The following is a 12,120-nucleotide window of genomic DNA, read 5'->3' as shown; positions in this document are numbered from 1 at the left end:
TTTTTTAAATTTAATGTTTTATTTCATACTTTTTTGATATTTCTGTGAAAACGCTAAATAAAAACACATGACTTGTATATTTTTTTGTAATCTGTTTTTAAATCTCTTCATTTTGATACCCTACTCTTTGAATGAAAAAATAATTTTGAAGTTTCACAATTTGGCTCAAAAACCCGCTATTTTAATTTTTTTAGAATTTCATGTACCCAGTGTCACTCGCGTCATTAAGACGAATCCAATGACGTATCTTTTAACAAAATCGGTTCAGCCGTTGAGTAGTTATGAGAGGACATAGGAATAGACATACATACATACATACATACGGGTCAAACACATAACCCTCCCTCTTCGCAGTTGGGTAAAAAAGGGAGGACAAAAGTTTCCGAAAGACAAAACTGTCTCAAAACACAGACTTTCATTGCCCCGTAACGCATAATTGCCATAATTAATTTCAGTTAATGAAAAAAAATTCATACGCGGTAGCCCTCATTGTACCCTCATTGTACCTCCAAAAGAATCGTTCACAGTATAGTATTTTTTTACCCGACTGCGAAGAAGGAGGGTTATTTTAAATTTATACCTAAATACTTAGCGAATCTTTTGTTATCAAGTGCCATTTTATACGCCAGCGTATGTCTGTAACGTTGGATAAGTTCATATTTTTATACTTCACTGTATTATTATTGTGGTAGGTACATCATTATAATAAAACACACACGTAGAAATATAAGCACTCCATTTATAACATCACTAAAGCAAATACCATAGAACTAATAATAGAAACAGAGATGACACCTTGCGGCCAAGCAATTTTTTTAAAGATTAAAACTACTCATTTTGAAACAATCTAAATGTTTAAAATAACTTGTTTACACGGACTATTCACTTATCTGTGTGACTGTGTTCGCGAATGTCTTCGCGTCTGAACTGACATTGATAAAGAATCACAAATTCGAAACATGTCGGGCATACCTCGACTACTGGCACGTAAGTGATCCGTGCCTTTGTATTTTACTGTTAAGACCACATATTTATTTACTCAGTTCAGACTGTAATGGTTTAAAAAGTATATCACTACCATTATTATTAGTGAATATTGAATTTTACTAGAACCTAAAGAAACACATAAAACGTATGCGCATTAATAGCTGAATAGAATCCATCCCAAGAACATTACAAATGCGAAAGGTTGTAAGTCTGTTTGTTTTTTACCTCGTCACGTCTAAACCGCTGGACGAATTTAGATGAAATTCGGTATACAGATAAGTTTGAGTTCCAGAGAAGGACGGGTAGTTTTTATCCCGGAAAATTGAATCGTTGAAGCGGGATAGCGATATAAACGAATTCTACGCGAATGGAGTCGCGGGCAACAGCTGGGAATATCATAGAACAATAGATACCAATGAGGGCTATCGTTTTTTGTCTCACTAGATGTCGCACTGTTGCGTGAGGTTTTTAAGTATGGCTTTCAAAGTCTGTTTTTACGGGTGTGAAAACAAAGTTTAGATTAAAATCATATTTAATACACCTTAAGACCGTACCATAAAAATATCGAGCATGCCACAGTGTTGCATGGTCCCCGTTTTGTTCGGAAAAAAGGGAGGACAAAGGTTTCCGAAAGACAAAACTGTCTCAAAACACAGACATTCATTGCCCCGGAACGCATATTTACCAAAATTAATTTCAGATATTGCAAAATATTCACAAAATTATTCTCATTATAAATAAACCCGCGTAGCTCACCCAAAAACTATGAGATTTGACATTTCGGAGACCTCACGCTACACTAGCGCCTCTAGTGGCGAATTCATACGCGATAGCCTCATTGCCCTTTAAACTAACCAACAAAAAGTTGGAAAGCCCCGACTTTGTCACGTCAAAGTTTAATATCTTGATGAAAATGTCTTAGAATCATCGCTAGAAAACCTGGTTTCAAATAAAAAGAACCACGTTCAAATGGCTCCGCCCGTTTAAGAGCTACGGTGCCACAGACATACACACGGCGGTCAAACTATATAACACCCCTCTTGTTGCGTCGGGGGTTAAAAATAAAATAAAATTGGAATTCGCTAGTGATCTGTTTCGTATGTTATTAGTTCTGCGGCAAATACAATGGGTATTGGATGGCTGCGATCCCATCGCTGCCGTGGGAGCGCGCACGTGGCCCCGATCATAATCTGGCAGCGGCGAGGCGCGGCACGCACTGCCGTGCCCCTGCGCACTAGATGTGGCAAGACACGGGGGGCTACTACGAAATTAGGGAAGCGAAGTTCGTATCGTACTGTTCCTCTCACTCTCGTATTAAATAATATAAGCGTCAGCGGGACGGCAAGATACGACGTTCGAGTTTTGCACTACGTAGGCCTGACGAATTACTACTAAATGCAAAATTCAAACTTCGTATCATACTGTCCCGCTCACGCTAAAATTATTTAATACTAGAGTGAGCGAGATGGCACAATACGAACTTCGATTTTCGAATTTCATAGTAGGTAGCCCCCTAGGGTCTGTGACGGACGGAGCGATTTGTTAGAGCGTTTTCCAAAAAGATTCTCGAAATTAGTTTCATCATCATCGTGTTAGTCGAAAGACGTCCACTGCTGGACATAGGCCTCCCCCAAGGATCTCCACTCAGACCGGTCTTGTGCTTTCCGCATCCACCGCGATCCCGCGATCTTAACCAGGTCGTCGCTCCATCTTGTTGGAGGCCTACCGACAGCTCGTCTCCCGGTCCGCGGACGCCATTCGAGAACCTTCTGACCCCATCGGCCATCAGTCCTGCGAGCAATGTGCCCCGCCCACTGCCACTTCAGTTTCGCAATTCTTCGGGCTATGTCGGTAACCTTAGTTCTACTGCGGATATCATTATTTCTAATTCTATCCCGCAGAGAAACCCCGAGCATAGCCCTCTCCATAGCCCTCTGAGTGACTTTGAGTTTTCTCATGAGGCCCATCGTTAGCGCCCACGTCTCAGATCCGTATGTCATCACTGGTCAAAGACTTTTGACTTCAAACACTGCGGTAATTTAGACGAAAAGAAGTGTCTTTTCAGTGCAGTGGCGAAGCTTCCCGAACGCTGTCCAGCCGAGTCGGATTCGACGAGTGATCTCTTTCTCAAAGTTGGACCTACCTAACTGGACCGTTGTCGTCAACAAATTCGAGCGCAGTCTCCAACTATTACGGGGGTTGGTACAACTTGGACATTAGACATGACTTTCGTCTTGTCCATGTTCATTTTCAGGCCAACTCGGTCGGAAACTCTACTGAGCTCAGCGAGCATAGCACCGAGGTCCTCCATGGTCTCAGCCATGACTACAATGTCGTCGGCGAATCGAAGGTGAAAATAGTTTAGCGAAATTAGTTTAGCGACTTTTAAAAATAATTGAGTCTATATTGTCGACATGTCTATATTTTCCCTTTTTCATCACAAATTAAATAGGTAGTTATCAATGTACGCCATGCTAGAGCCTAATTGTAATAATTGACGTCGTCGCTCACGCTACAATTATCGAAAATTTTGCTTTACATTGCTTCTTCGAATAAACTTTCCATTATAATAGATATTGTGGCGACACCCCTGCCACATATTGTGTGATCAGCATTTTAGCTAACCACGCGGGGCCCGCGGCCAACGGACGCCAGTCGGTACACAACCACCTTACTTGCCACGCGCCTACCAACGCGCCCCGACTCCCGCCTGGTTAGCCCACCTTCTGAACGTTTCTATAACATACATGTGTGACATTAAATAATATTAACTACCTACATTGTTCATCTCTTCCATCCCAGTGCGCAACCCGAACTATAGACATTGCCAGTAAAAGGTAGTTAAAATATAAAAACTATTTATTTTTAAAAGTCGCTGAACTAAATTTCTTTCAGTTTGTCGAGTACGATCTATGTTTTAATTATTTGCTCCTCTTACAGGCCGCACTCTATATTCATCTTTTTTCATGTAGCAATTTTTCATAGCGTTTTATAATGTTCGCGTTTAGTTCGAGTTTATTATAGACGACCAAATGGCCTAGTGGTTAGAGAACCTGACTACAAAGCTTGAGGTCCCGGGTTCGATTCCCGTGTCGGGGCAAATATTTGTATGAAAAATACGAATGTTTGTTCTCGGGTCTTGGGTGTTTAATATGTATTTAAGTATGTATCTATCTATATAATTATATTTATCCGTTGCTTAGTACCCATAACACAAGCTTTGCTAAGCTTACTTTGGGACTAGGTCAATTGGTGTGAATTGTCCCGTGATATGTTATATTATGATATATAATGTTATATTTATTTTATTCGCATATTTTACCAATAGATTTTATTTACAGTCGCAAATATAATAATAGTCTTTTTATACATTGATTTGAATAACCACCCAACCAGCAAAATCCCTCTTACAACCATCTCAAGACTATAAATTTCACTCTAATATTGGTATATCATCGTATAAGCCTGGATTTGGGCACAAATTATAAGCGTATTTATTTTAACATCGTCCTAATATCAGTCTTATTGAATACTGTTCGCATTTACAATAATCTTTACAAAACTAATTTAAGCTGCCTTAGGCTAATATCGCTTTTACGTAAGTATTTTGTAAGCCTGCATAGGCTTATATTGGTCCAACGTTAGAATCTTGTGAGCCTAAACAAGCTTATTTTGATTTTATGTACGACCACATGAAATTTTGAAACATTCCGCGTGCATTATGCTCGGTGAGTGAACTGCAGCGTGCAGAATAAAATATCGTAGTGACAAACTGAATGCAAGTATAATAATAGTAGTAATATTAATAACGTGTTTGTTATCATTGGTGGTTCTTTATGTTGCGCAGTAAGTATTTACGTTGGAACATATTATTTACTGTAAAGTAGACCCTGTTTTATGCTTCAAATTTCATGCGCCCACTCAAATAATCAATTAAAATAGTATTTTCTATCCTCGTATATTTTTTTATTTTCTATAATTGTAGTGAAAATGATGCCATTGTTATAGTTGCACTTTTTCAGCGCACTATTAGACTATTGTAAGATCATTTACTCTAATATTAGCATTCTGAATACCAATGGTACGGCCATGTTGAATTAATTTAGGGTTCCTTGCTTTACCTACATAAAACATTAACTGTTTAACCTTTACCTGATTTTATCCTAACCTGATCACTTGACTTTATAAAAACAAATATACTAAAGTTTTTACTTTTTATTTAAGTGACAACGTTGGTGATGTAAATGGCTGAATACCTATATGGATTTAGACCGTTACTTGACCAAGAAAGACTTCCGTATGTTAAAGAATTTAACATGGCCTTGGAAAGAAACTCATTTCTTGTTGAGTGAAACGTGTCACGGATGCGGCCATTACAATAACGTTTTTTTCAGTTCCTATCTTAGTAGTGACAGTAAATCCTTTTTTCAAGCTGATTCATTTTACTAACAAAAGGCCCCGGATAAGCATCTAAATTTGATGGCTTTACATCTCCTGAGTAAATATCTGTAAAAGAAGATGAAAACCATAAAATCAAACAAATATTAGTAAATTGTTCACATAGGGAAATAATATAAAGAAAGTCTCAGATTGCGGGTATTTGGCCCGAGCCGAAGGCGAGGGCTATAAACAAGCTATCTGAGGCTTTCTTTATAATTTCCCGTGGTGAGCATATGATTTTACATCTTCCCCTGGGTGAAAAAGGCAATTGCCATGTAAATATAATTACAACCCGAAAGGATATTTGTGCGAGTTACCTACTCAGGCACAAAAAGTGCTACTTTGCGCACTAGTGTGGAAAAGTATACGCCATTTCTAGAAGAGATATAGCATGCATTTTTCCGTGATATAATAATTTCTTGATGGCCACAGCAATCTCTGGAATTGGGTTTTGCGACTTTATACAGGTTGAATTCTAATTAGGCGTTGATACGAAAGCGTATTCATATACTGATTAGTAACAAACAACTTTTCCAAAGAAAAAACTTTAGAAAAATGTGTTTTTTTGAATTATTTATACTTTAAGTCAATGCCCAACTGCAGTGTAAATCACTTTTTAAGGCAAAATCTTTTTCATAATCGGTTTCGTCCTCGGTCGAAGATTCATTTTCACTGACATGATCTATGTCACAGACTGAATCTCTGTCCTCTATATCGACTTCTTGCATGAAATAAAATCCTGCAGAACCCTCACCAATATCTTTCTCAACACTTAACTTGTCTGGTGTTTTTATGTTATGCTTATATTAGGCTGACATTCTTACAAAAGCATTTATCAAAACCATTATAAAATCAAATGAACTAATATCATTCTAATATCTTACTAAACTATTGCTATTGATCTTATAATAGCTTTAAACAAGATCAAAAAGTATACGCTTATAATGTTCTTAAGTTATGCTGATATTAGTCTGACATTCTTACAAGAGCATTTATCAGGACCATTATAAAATCAAATTAACTAATATCATTCTAATATCTTACTAAACTATTGCTATTGATCTTATAATAGCTTTAAACAAGATCAAACAAGTATACGCTTATAATGTTCTTATGTTATGCTGATATTAGTCTGACATTCTTACAAGGCATTTATCAGGACCATTATAAAATCAAATGAACTAATATCATTCTAATATCTTACTAAACTATTGCTATTGATCTTATAATAGCTTTAAACAAGATCAAAAAAGTATACGCTTATAATGTTCTTATGTTATGCTGATATTAGTCTGACATTCTTACAAGAGCATTTATCAGGACCATTATAAAATCAAATAAACTTAGAGAATGGTGCTATAAGAACAGATATTCTCAAGTACAATAAGTCTTCGTAAATGTTATTGTAGGAGTAAGAGGCTTATAATCTATATAAATAAAAATGAATCGTAAAATGTGTTGCTAAGCGCAAAACTCGAGAACGGCTGGACCAATTCAGCTATTTTTTTTTTCATTTCATCGTTAAAGTCTAGGGAAGGTTTTTATGAAGAGAAAAACTGGAAAAATTGCTGGGAAAAAGAAAATGCGAGTATGGAAGTGCGGTAATTAATGCATCACCTGTGGGTTTTAGTAAAATGCGGAGTGATGCGAATGTTTGCTACTCAATTTTATTTAGGCGTTTTGTTTTATTAATCCCCCTTATTTTGCATTTGCATGCTTGCTTGCTTGGCTGGAAGATGTTTGGACCTATAGTGTCTGAAATAGGGACGTTTTCTTCCATTTTTTTTCGTACACTACTTTTTGGTTTAAAGTGGAACGAAGATTGCCGAGTAAATGAGTTTTATGACGAGTACCTTAATACTACCTACTAAATAATAACAAAAACAAATTTAAATGAACTAAAATAATTTCCTTGCTCACCCGCGACCTTACGAGTGTAGTGTGGTGGTGGTGATGGATGGGTTTGTGTGATTTGTGTGTGTTCTTACAGTGTGGAGGTGGAGGAACTGCATGAACACGCATATTTTGCATAAGCTTAGCTATCGTTAGGTCGCGGGTGAGCAAGGAAATTATTTTAGTTCATTGATATGGACCTCCGCAAAGTAACGCCTGATTCAATAAATTATTTAAAAACAAATTTGTTTACGTTCCTCAATTTACATTGACTGGTTGATTTATTTTGTGTTTTGATTTAATCTATTTATACTCATGCCACCACCGCATCCGCGGACCGGGAGACGAGCTGTCGGTAGGCCTCCAACAAGATGGAGCGACGACTTGGTTAAGATCGCGGGATCGCGGTGGATGCGGAAAGCACAAGACCGGTCTGAGTGGAGAGCCTTGGGGGAGGCCTATGTCCAGCAGTGGACGTCTTTCGGCTGACATGATGACTCATGCCACCTATAAGACGAGGGCGAAGCAATTTGGGTCGAAGAACTCGAAATGCTACAAACCAAGCTAATTATCAGAGTAATCGAACAGCCCAGCAACGTCAAGAGCGAAATGAAATTGAAAGGATTCGGATAGCACAAACCCGTGCAGAGCGTAATGAGCTGAATGCAGCTAATAATGTTGTAAGTTTTAATCGAGCTGCTTTAAATTACAATGTTACAATTGACTACAGTGCCTACCAATGCGTTGCTATTGGATCTATGAACTCAGTTTGCCCACATTGTAAGGCATTGAAGTACAAAAATGAAGCTGCTGGATTGTGTTGCGCAAATGGCAAAGTGAAATTAATACCATTGGTGAAATTAATATATATATTATATATATTTAAAGTACCCAAAAAAATCTGTTCTGATATATTAGGTAGTGAAAATTAATAATTTCATCATATGCGGCATCATCACCAGAATTTAATTATAACAGATAAGTTTTCTACATCATTATATTTAGTGTAGATAGCCTAGATTTCTGTAGACTTGCTTGCTTCCATGCTCGCTTGCATGCTTGCTTGCTTGCTTGCATACTCGCTTGCTTGCTTTCTTGCATGCTTGCTTGCATGCCAGCTAGCATGCTTGCTTGCTTGCTTGCATACTCGCTTGCTTGCTTTCTTGCATGCTGGCTTGCATGCTTGCTAGCATGCAAGCTTGGTTACACGCTTCCATGTTCGCTAGCGTGCATGCTTGCTTGCATTCTTGCATGCTTGCTTGCATGCTTGGTTCCATGCTTCCATGTTCGCTAGCGTGCATGCTTTCTTGCATGCTTGCTTGCATGCATGCTTGGTAACATGCCTCCATGTTCGCTAGCGTGCATGCTTGCTTGCATGCTTGCTTGCCTGCTTGCATGCTTGGTAACATGCCTCCATGTTCGCTAGCGTGCATGCTTGCTTGCATGCTTGCTTGCATTCTTGCATGCCTGCTTGCATGATTGGTTACATGCTTCCATGTTCGCTAGCGTGCATGCTTGCTTGCATGCATGCTTGGTTACATACTTCCATATTCGCTAGCGTGCATGCTTTCTTGCATGCTTGCTTGCATGCTTGCATGCCTGCTTCCAAGCTTGCTTGCATGCTTGCTTGCATTCTTGCATGCCTGCTTGCATGCTTGGTTACATGCTTCCATGTTTGCTAGCGTGCATGCTTTCTTGCATGCTTGCTTGCATGCATGCTTGGTAACATGCCTCCATGTTCGCTAGCGTGCATGCTTGCATGCTTGCTTGCATTCTTGCATGCCTGCTTGCATGATTGGTTACATGCTTCCATGTTCGCTAGCGTGCATGCTTGCTTGCATGCTTGCTTGCATGCATGCTTGGTTACATGCTTCCATGTTCGCTAGCGTGCATGCTTGCTTGGTTACATGCTTCCATGTTCGCTAGCGTGCATGCTTTCTTGCATGCTTGCATGCCTGCTTCCAAGCTTGCATGCCTGCTTCCAAGCTTGCTTGCATGCATGCTTGGTAACATGCCTCCATGTTCGCTAGCGTGCATGCTTGCTTGCATGCTTGCTTGCATGCTTGCTTGCATGCTTGCTTGCATGCTTGCTTGCATGCTTGCTTGAATACATGCTTCATTGCGTGCTCGCTTGCATGCATTGTTACTTGCATACATACTTGCTTGCATACTTGGTTGCATGCTTGCTTGCATGCTCGCATGCGTGCATGGTTACTTGCATACTGGCTTGCATGCATGCTTGCTCCCTCGCTTGCGTGCTCGCATTGATTCCTCACTATAAAAAAAAGTACATGGCTAATAAGGTAACACAATATAAATTGATTTTAAGGCAGAACGAAGTTTGCGGGCCAGCTAGTAGTATTATAAAATGAGCTTATATACATATATGAGACTAGGTTATAAGATAGAGAGTACTTGAGTCTGTACTAGCTTATCTAAGGCTAATATAAGAGCAGTAACATCTTCCAAAAATTATAAGAGCGCTATAAGCCCACCACTCTCATAAAGTGCGCAATCCAAGACTTTTTTGCTGGTTGGGCAATTTTAAATTCAACCAATCAAGCCAAATCAAAGCCTCTACGACAGCGATGGATGCTACGAAGTTTCGTAGCGTAGAAACTAAGACTTCGTAGCATTGCTACGAACCATCGAGCACTACCTTTTGCGCCCACGCAGACCAGTGCCAGTGACACGATACACGTGCATTGTTAGCCTCCCTCCCTTAGCCCTCCTTAACTGCAGCCGAAGAACAAGCTAGACTACATTATAACAAGAAAATATTGGTTACTTCTAGTAGTCTTCTCTAAGAATACCCATCTTCGAATGAATGACCGTTTTCTTATAGATACTTATAGATTTCTTAAACAAAAAGACACCACTCTCCTACTCGGTACTTGTATGTATCTATGTTATGTATGTATGTAAATACTTTATTGTACTGTGGGGACTGTAACTTGGTAAAAGCTTAGGTACTGGGGATCAACGCGCGTGACTCTAAACTGTTATGAAATAAATAGTATCTTTAAACTTTAATTAATTATATTTTATTTTAGAACTTATAAATACATTTACATAGAATGGCACCAGCCGCTTAGGCTATCGGGAGCAATCTGCGCTCCCGGCATGTATACCGCTGTCAATCGGTTTTAAAGTTAAATTCTAGAAACATTCAATATAAAAAAATCCTATCCTTTTATACAAAACTAGGTTAATCTAACCTGCCAGGTGGTCAGTTTTACCACCTGCCAGCGGTATACAGCCTAGTTCCTACAGTACATAAAACACAAAAATAATACAAAAGAAAACAACAAAACAAAAAGAGTACAAAGGCGAGCTTATCCCTAAAAGGGATCTTTTCAAGCTAACCTAAACAGGAAAGGAAAACTTAAAGATATGCGAACAGTACTAAAGCTGCGGCTCCACTGAGGCGGAGACGAGCGGAGCGGAGAGGAGACGGGTAGGGATCGACCAAACATTTGTTGAATCTACATCTCGTCTCCGCCTCACTATCATCAGACGTGTAGGGTTGGTCGACCCCTGCACGTCTTCTCTCCACTCCGCTCGTCTCCGCCTAAGTGGAGCTGCAGCTTTAAGACGCTAGGCGGAAAAATGATAGCTACAGCTTCTTTGATCAAATAAGGCAGAAGGTTTGCGTCGCATCGTATCAAGAGTTCAAGCAGGATGGCTCAAAGGAGGGATGAGTGGAGTGGAAGATGCTCCACCGGCAAGAGTGTAACTCTTAAGTTAAAGAAGAGAAGCTCCTACTCTGACGCGAAGTCACTAAGTATCCGTTATTATTTCAGACTGAGCACTTAATTTATAATTAGTAAGGCAGATTTAGTTACTATTAAATAATACATACTAATCTCTAGTTCAACGCGACTCTACCCTCTGGACAAAGATGAACAGAACGTGTTGATTAGGGCAGCTATTTCTAACATGTATGATACCAGCTTCATACCGAAAGCGGAGTAATGACTGATTTACGATTTCATATTTCGGAACACATATGAAAATTATTTTGAATGCATACATATTTTTAGTCAAAATACCACCAACGGGACTTATCACGCTAACACACACGAGTAATATTTACCTCGACGTGGTGGTATTTTGATTATGAGTGAACATCACGAAAGTTTAAAACGACATTATATATTTTTAATTCATCTAAGTAATCAAATTATTTACAATACTTGAACATTCCTGAGAATGAACTTTACAAGGAATTTTGAATTTTCCAGAAAATAGAGACGTATATACCTACCTATAGTATACTGATTTCTTAACACATACCATAAATCTTGGAAATGACCGGCCGTCTGAATGTGAAGGAATTACATATAATAATAATAATAATTTATTTTTCGACCAACTTGGATCATTGAGTTAGTAATACAATTGAATAGAACTTATGCTAGTGTTAGTTAAAACATACAGAAGGACAACTACAAACAATACATAACAAAACATCACTAACACAACATTCAGGTATTGCGCCGCAAGTGTAGTTGACAGCAGTGGTTAACGTACAGGCAATCCAGTCTGTCTGCTATCATGCGCAGGACACTGTTGGCGCTAGCCCTGACTCTGCTGGCCAGAGATGCGCATCGTTTACGCATTATGGCGTAAAAACAGTCCACGCGCGCCTCCGCGAACATCCCCGAAGCGCTGCAGAATCGCGGTAGCCCCATCAGCATCCTGAACGCGTTATTATATTGAATACGCAGAGCGTTATACTGCTTCTGCGTGTAGTTTGCCCACAGGCTATGCATACATTGCACGCACATAAAACCTTTC

At 39.2% G+C, this 12,120-nt stretch overlaps 1 protein-coding gene across 2 annotated transcripts in view; it reads left to right on the top strand.

Annotated features, from left to right (window-relative positions):
- nvy (CBFA2/RUNX1 partner transcriptional co-repressor nervy) overlaps nt 1–12,120 on the top strand; it is a 93,904-nt gene that overhangs the window by 39,262 nt on the left and 42,522 nt on the right. The gene's annotated exons all lie outside the window — the stretch shown is intronic.

This window comes from Choristoneura fumiferana, chromosome 24 (genome assembly GCF_025370935.1).
Source record: "Choristoneura fumiferana chromosome 24, NRCan_CFum_1, whole genome shotgun sequence".
In the NCBI taxonomy this organism is placed as follows: domain Eukaryota; kingdom Metazoa; phylum Arthropoda; class Insecta; order Lepidoptera; family Tortricidae; genus Choristoneura; species Choristoneura fumiferana.
This window is presented reverse-complemented; position numbering and strand designations above follow the sequence as displayed.